The sequence below is a fragment of the Arachis stenosperma genome, chromosome 6 (genome assembly GCF_014773155.1).
Source record: "Arachis stenosperma cultivar V10309 chromosome 6, arast.V10309.gnm1.PFL2, whole genome shotgun sequence".
NCBI lineage: Eukaryota > Viridiplantae > Streptophyta > Magnoliopsida > Fabales > Fabaceae > Arachis > Arachis stenosperma.
Genome location: NC_080382.1, coordinates 130636223 through 130643522, shown reverse-complemented (window position 1 = coordinate 130643522; position 7300 = coordinate 130636223). Strand labels below are relative to the sequence as shown.

The 7300-nt window shown below is 39.1% G+C and overlaps 1 non-coding gene across 1 annotated transcript; it reads left to right on the top strand.

Moving 5' to 3' along the window:
• The first annotated feature begins 319 nt into the window (after positions 1–319).
• Positions 320–427, top strand: LOC130938298 (small nucleolar RNA R71). Its single transcript, XR_009069469.1, has one exon. It is a non-coding gene; the product is annotated as a small nucleolar RNA R71 (small nucleolar RNA).
• Positions 428–7300: the final 6873 nt, after the last annotated feature.

Below are 7300 nucleotides of genomic sequence, written 5' to 3'. Positions count from 1 at the left end.
TTGTACTGTTTGGTGCATTTTGCATTCCAGACAGACTTTGAGAAATCAAATTGACTTGTTGAGTCAATATCTTGTTCTGAGCCAATATGGCATTCAGAGTGTCAATCTCAAGAACTCCTTTCTTCTGACTAGTCCCATTGTTCACAGGATTCCTTTCAGAAGTGTACATGAATTGGTTATTTGCAACCATTTCAATCAATTCTTGAGCTTCTGCAGGCGTCTTCTTCAGATGAAGAGATCCTCCAGCAGAGCTATCCAAGGACATCTTAGATAGTTCAGAGAGACCATCATAGAAAATACCTATGATGCTCCATTCAGAAAGCATGTCTGAAGGACATCTTCTGATTAATTGTTTGTATCTTTCCCAAGCTTCATAGAGGGATTCTCCATCCTTCTGTCTGAAGGTTTGGACTTCCACTCTAAGCTTACTCCATCTTTGTGGTGGAAAGAACTTTGCCAAGAAGGCATTGACTAGCTTTTCCCAAGAGTCCAGGCTTTCTTTAGGTTGAGAATCCAACCATATTCTAGCTCTGTCTCTTACAGCAAAAGGGAATAGCATCAGTCTATAGACTTCAGAGTCTACCCCATTAGTCTTGACTGTGTCACAGATTTGCAAGAATTCAGCTAAAAACTGATGAGGATCTTCCATTGGAAGTCCATGGAACTTGCAATTCTGTTGCATTAGAGAAACTAATTGAGGCTTAAGCTCAAAGTTGTTTGCTCCAATGGCAGGGATAGAGATGCTTCTCCCATAGAAGTCGGGAGTAGGTGCAGTAAAGTCACCCAGCACCTTCCTTGCATTGTTGGCATTGTTGTTGTTTTCGGCTGCCATGGGTTCTTCTTCTTTGAAGAATTCGGTCAGGTCCTCTAAAGAGAGTTGTGCTTTGGCTTCTCTTAGCTTTCTCTTCAAGGTCCTTTCGGGTTCAGGATCAGCTTCAACAAGAATGTCTTTGTCTCTGCTCCTGCTCATATGAAAGAGAAGAGAAAAAGAAAATGTGGAATCCTCTATGTCACAGTATAGAGATTCCTTGAAATGTCAGAGGAAAAGAGAAATGGAAAGAAGAAGGAGAAGAAGAATTCGAACTTTAATTAGATAAGGTTCGAATTGTGCATTTAGAAGGAGTGGTACTCCATAAATAGAAGGATGTGAGAAGGAGGGAAGAGGATTTTCGAAAATTCAATTAAAAGATTTTGAAAACATTTTGAAAATTTGATTGATAATTTTCGAAAATGAAAGTGGAAGAGAAATCAAGTGATTTTTGAAAAAGATTTTGAAATTAGAAACTAAAAAGATTTGATTGAAAACTAATTTGAAAAAGATATGATAAAAAAATATGATTGAAAGGTTATTGTCTTAAAGAGATGTGATTGAGAAGATATGATTTGAAAACCATTTTAAAAGATATGTTTTGAAAATTATTTTAAAAGATTTGATTTGGAAAATTAGTGACTTGCCTAACAAGAAAAGATATGATTCAAACATAAAACCTTCCTTAACAGAAAAGGCAAAAAATGTTCAATCAAATCATTAATTGTTAGTAAGTATCTTTGAAAGGAAAGAAATTAATTTTGAAAACATTTGAGTGAAAAGATTTGATTTGAAAAAGATTTGATTTTGAAAAACTTGAAAAAAATTGATTTGAAAACAAAATCTTCCCCCTAGCATCATCCTGGCGTTAAACGCCCAGAATGGTATACATTCTGGCGTTTAACGCCCAAAATGCTACCTCTTTGGGCGTTAAACGCCCAACCAGGTGCCCTGGCTGGCGTTTAAACGCCAGTCTGCCTTCTTCACTGGGCATTTTTGAATGCTCAGCTTTTTCTGTATAATTCCTCTGCAGTGTGTTCTGAATCTTCAATCCCTTGTATCATTGACTTGAAAATACACAAATTAAAAATATTTTTGGATTTTTTAATAATTAAAATGCAACAAGAATCAAGTAACAATGCATGCAAGACACCAAACTTAGCAGTTTGTATACTACTGACACTAATGAACTGAAAATGCATATGAGACACACAAAATACTCAAGTCAATAGAATTCAAAGATCAGAGCAAGTGAATCATCAAGAACATCTTGAAGATCACTAAGACATATGAATGCATGCAATTGACACCAATCTTAGGATGAGACACTAGACTCAAACAAGAAATATTTTTGAATTTTATGATTTTTTTAATTTTTTAATTTTTTTTGTGTTTTTCGAAAATTAAGTGGAAAAAGAAGGTATCAAAATTCTTAATGAGAATTCCAGGAATCAGTGCAATGCTAGTCTAAGACTCCGGTCCAGGAATTAGACATGGCTTCACAGCCAGCCAAGCTTCCAAAGAAAGCTTCGGTCCAAAACACTAGACATGACCAAAGGTCAGCCAAGCCTTAGCAAATCACTGCTCCAAAAGCAAGATTGATATGAAATCAACAAGCTCTTGTGGTGATAAGTTGAAACCTCGGTCCAATCAGATTAGACATGGCTTCTCAGCCAGCCAGATTTCAACAAATCATCATGAAACTCTAGAATTCATCTTCAAGAATTTCGAAAAAAAAATACCTAATCTAAGCAACCAGATGAACCGTCAGTTGTCCAGCCTGAACAATCCCGGGCAATAACACCAAAAATTTGATGTTGTTGCCGGATCTTGGCACTGATGTTACCAAAGGCTTGCTCAAAACTAGAACAATCCCCGGCAACGGCGCCAAAAACTTGGTGCGCGAAATTGTGAACTATACTTTTTCACAACTCTCATAATCCCTGGTAATGGCTCCAAAAACGTGGTAGCCCAATACCATGGCATTACACAACTTCGCACAACTAACCAGCAAGTGCACTGGGTTGTCCAAGTAATAAACCTTACGTGAGTAAGGGTCGATCCCACGGAGATTGTTAGTATTGAAGCAAGCTATGGTCATCTTGTAAATCTTAGTCAGGCAAACTCAGATATATGGTGATGAACGAAAATAACATAAAAGATAAAGATAGTGATACTTATGTAATCCATTGGTAGGAACTTCAGATAAGCGCATGAAGATGCCTTCCCTTCCGTCTCTCTGCTTTCCTACTGTCTTCATCCAACCCTTCTTACTCCTTTCCATGGCAAGCTCGTATAGGGTCTCACTGTTGTCAGCAGCTACCTCCCATCCTCGCAGTGAAAGCTAATGCACACACTCTGTCACAGTGCTGCCAATCACCGGTGTGGTTCCCTCCCCTACCGGAATAGAATAACTCTTTTGCGTCTGTCACTAACGCCCAGTAGGTTACAGGTTTGAAGCACGTCACAGTCATTCAATCATTGAATCCTACTCAGAATACCACAGACAAGGTTAGACCTTCCGGATTCTCTTGAATGCTTGACAAATGAATTTTTGACGGTATAGAATTTATTAAGTAGTCAATCGTAGTATAGTCTAAACCGACGCAAAATCCATTCATCAAACAAATCTACAATCTATAATCGAGAGTATTAGTCCCGAGTCGTTCTTCCCTAGGAATGCTACAAGGATGCATGTATTGGTTAAGTGGTCTTTTTGTGATTTGAAGAGTGTGGCATAAAAGTGTGAATAAAAGAAAACAACAATCAATCAATATTAAAAGCCTTGGCCAAGGTTGAACATTGGAAGTCCCATCACTATAGCTTCCTTCAATTGTGATAACAAAGGAGTATTGCTTCACTTAGTTAACCCCTAATTATAGAGGAAAGTCAAGTAAAAGTAATTAACTCAAGTCACAAGTCCTAGTCTTACCCTAGGGAAGTCTAGCTTTAGTGCACTCTAAGTCAATTAGCAATCCTCAATTCCTAATCAACAATTGACATCCATTATTCAAGTGTCTCCAATGACTCAACCACTAGGCCAAGTGAGGTAATACTACTCCATATCTAAAGTTGGCATTTTCTCAAACACTTGGAGAGCAAGAATGAAAGACATAGTAAAATTGAGGAGAGATTTAGAATTAAAGCAATTCAACACAAGAGAAAACAACAATCAACAATGAACAACAATGAAAATGAGATCTTTATTGAATCAATAGAATTCAAAACAACAAAGCTAATTCTAAGATCCACAAGAATTGAACAATTACAAACACTAATTGAGATTGGAGAAGATGATCTACAACATGAACAAAGTAAATTGAGTGTTGTAATAGATCTCACCAAGGAATGGTTGAGAATTGAGAGGATGAAGATGAATCCTAGAGAGAAGTTGGAGTTTCTCTCTCTACAAATGTAACTAACTAAAAATATCTACCTAATGATCTACAATTAGTCTATGGATGTGAATGTGTTAATGTCATGTCATTCCCCTTCAATCCTTGGCTCTTATATGCATTTTGGCGCCAAAGTTGGTTGCTGAAACCTTCCCAAAATCGCCAGGCACGTGTTGCCTTAATGAGGTCATGTGCCATCATCGGCGCGTGCGCGCACGGTACGCGTGCGCGTCCTTGGCCTGCTTCGCAATGTGCACGCGAGCGCCTTGTGCGCGTGCGCGTGCTTGGATGACTTTGCTTCTTTGACTTTTTATGCTTCTCTCCACTTGTATGCTTCCTTCCTTGCTTCCTTTGATCCATGCCTAGCCTATTTCATCCTGAGATTACTAACAAACACATCAAGGCATCTTATGGAATCAAAGAGAAACTTAGAATTCATCAAAATAAGGTTTAAAAGCATGTTTTTACACTTAAGCACAAATACGGGAGAGATTACGAAATCATGCTAATTCCTAGGCTAAATGTGACAAAAGGCTATCAAGATGCTCTAAATTCAATACAAAACAAACCGTCAAATTGGGGTTTGTCAACCTCCCCACACTTAAGCCTTAGCATGTCCTCATGCTAAAATAAGAAGGAGCTAAGGGTTATGACATTTATTGAATGCAACTAAACTATATGAATCCTATCTAAATGCAACTATCTAAACAAATGGAAATGCTTAGTTCAAACAAATTAATTCCCAAGAGAGCATGTGTAAGCACAAGAGCTAGGCAATAGGAATTAAGTCCAAACCACAATTGTATTGAATTATCAAAAAGAGTTCAAACTTGCAAGAATATAGATAATACGGGCGAATACATGTGATTGAACTTTTGAACCCTCACCGGATGTGTATCCGCTCTATTCACTCAAGTGTTTAAGGGTTAATTCACTCAATTCTCTTCTAATCATGTTTTCCAAAATTTGATTTTCTTCTAATAATCAACACTTATTCAATGCATGCATACATTCATCATGAGGTCTTTCATTTAGGTTGTAATGGGGTTAGGGTCAAGGTAGGATCATTTATGGTTAAGTGGGCTAGGATTTGAATCTTTGATTAGCATAGACTTTCCCACCTAACTATATGATGACCTATACAAATTCAAACTATTCTAACCACCCATTCTTCACTTTTTCTTACATACTCATGCATTCTTATTTGATTCATAACACCTATGCATTGATTCCTTTTTATTGACTTCACTTTGGGGCCTTTTGTCCCCTCTTTGCTATATATTCTTTTTTTTTCTTTTTCATCATCATATTTTTTCTCTTTTCTTTTCTTTTCTTTATATACTTTTTTTTTTCCTTTTTTTCTTTTTCTTCTTTCAAACTACATACAAGGACATCAATGCATAAGGTCTTTACATTTAATCAATACATGAATATGTACCCAATTCCTAAACATGAAAGTGTACTACCCCTTTTATTCCATCCAATGTTCCCAAGCCTCACCAACTTTGAATAATGAACACTCTCACTAGCCTAGGCTAATCAAAGATCCAAGTAAGGACTTTTCATTGGTTTTCCGCCTTGGGCTTGTAATGTGCTAAATTGAGAATAAGTTGGTTGAACATAGGCTCAAATTGGCTAACAATGGAGAGTAAAAGGTTGGCTATTTGGGCAAGTGGGCTAATGAAGTAATGGCCTCAATCATATAAATGCATAAATACAAGAAATAAATGGACATATAGAATCAAGCAAATCAAGGATTACAATCATGGAAAGAGAACAATTTCACACAAGAATGGAAAATAAGTGGTTATAAAATGTAACCACATCAATAGGCTCAAGTCTCACAAGCTTGTGTTCTTAGTTCAATACATGCTTCACAAGGTATGAAATTCAAGCAAGTTTCACCAAAAATTTCCTTCAATCAATTGGGTAATGCCCTCTATTTAAACTTCTTGGAAAATCTCAATGTTTGACTAAGCAATAAAAGTATCTAAAATAAATTCAAAATACATCAAATATACACAAAAAGTGTGCAAAGTGAGATAGCTAGAAAAGTGGTTAAAATGTTCACCGGTATCTAATTATGCCACCGGCTACCTCCCCACACTTAAGATCAAGCATCGTCCTCGATGCTAATCCTGAGGATCCGGGATAGGTACACCGGTAGGCTCTGGCTGTGGCGGTGGTACCGGCTGAGCAGCGGCGATTATGGAGGGGGGAAGAAGGGAGTGCGCTGCGGCGCAACGCTCTTCGCGTCTTAGGATTCCCATTTTTTGAATCGGCGCGAGCGCGCACCTTGCGCTCCGCGTCGTTTGAGAAAACTTGAGGTCTACGCGTGCGCGTATAGCGCGCCTGAGCGTATGTGAGCAAAATGGGAAGGGACGCGTGCGCGTATAGTGCGCGCACGCGTGCATGGAGTTGGGCTAGGAGCTTAGAGTTGGCCCAACGCAGGCCTAACTCTCTGGACAATGGCCTGGAAGTCGCGCAATCAGATCGGCGCGCACGCGGCATGTACGCGTCCGCGCGAAGCAGGTTGGGCCGGGTGCTTAAGGTTGGCCCAAAACTGGCTCAACTCTCTGTGGATTGGCTCAATCGATGCAGCAGTAAACGGCGCGGACGCGGCAGGTGCGCGTCTGCGCGAATGTCCATATGCTTGACGACGGCGCGCACGCATGTTGTGCGCGTCCGCGTGTATTGCGTTGGGCTCAAGGCATGATGGGTGCCCAAGGGCAGCCCAACTCTCGGGAGTGTGGCTCATGGTGCATCCATACAGGGACGCGTGCGCGTACATGGTGCGCTCGCGTCCACCCCCTTTTTTTTTTTTTTTTTTTTTGAATTGCCTAAAAACTCTAATTGCCCAAAGGCTCCCCATGGTGCCTACAAGGCTACAACTCCTTATTTAGTCAAAATCACACACTTTCTAAAATGCAAGTTGGTTTTGAGATTTATTCTATTTCTACTAAGCACAACATACATGTTAATATGCTAGCAACTAATGTACACAAACAAGCTAATTATGAAATGAAGACCTACCTACAATGGTAACTCAAATCACTTATTAAACAAGGTTAGAAGAGAGTGGAAAGAGTTTACCATG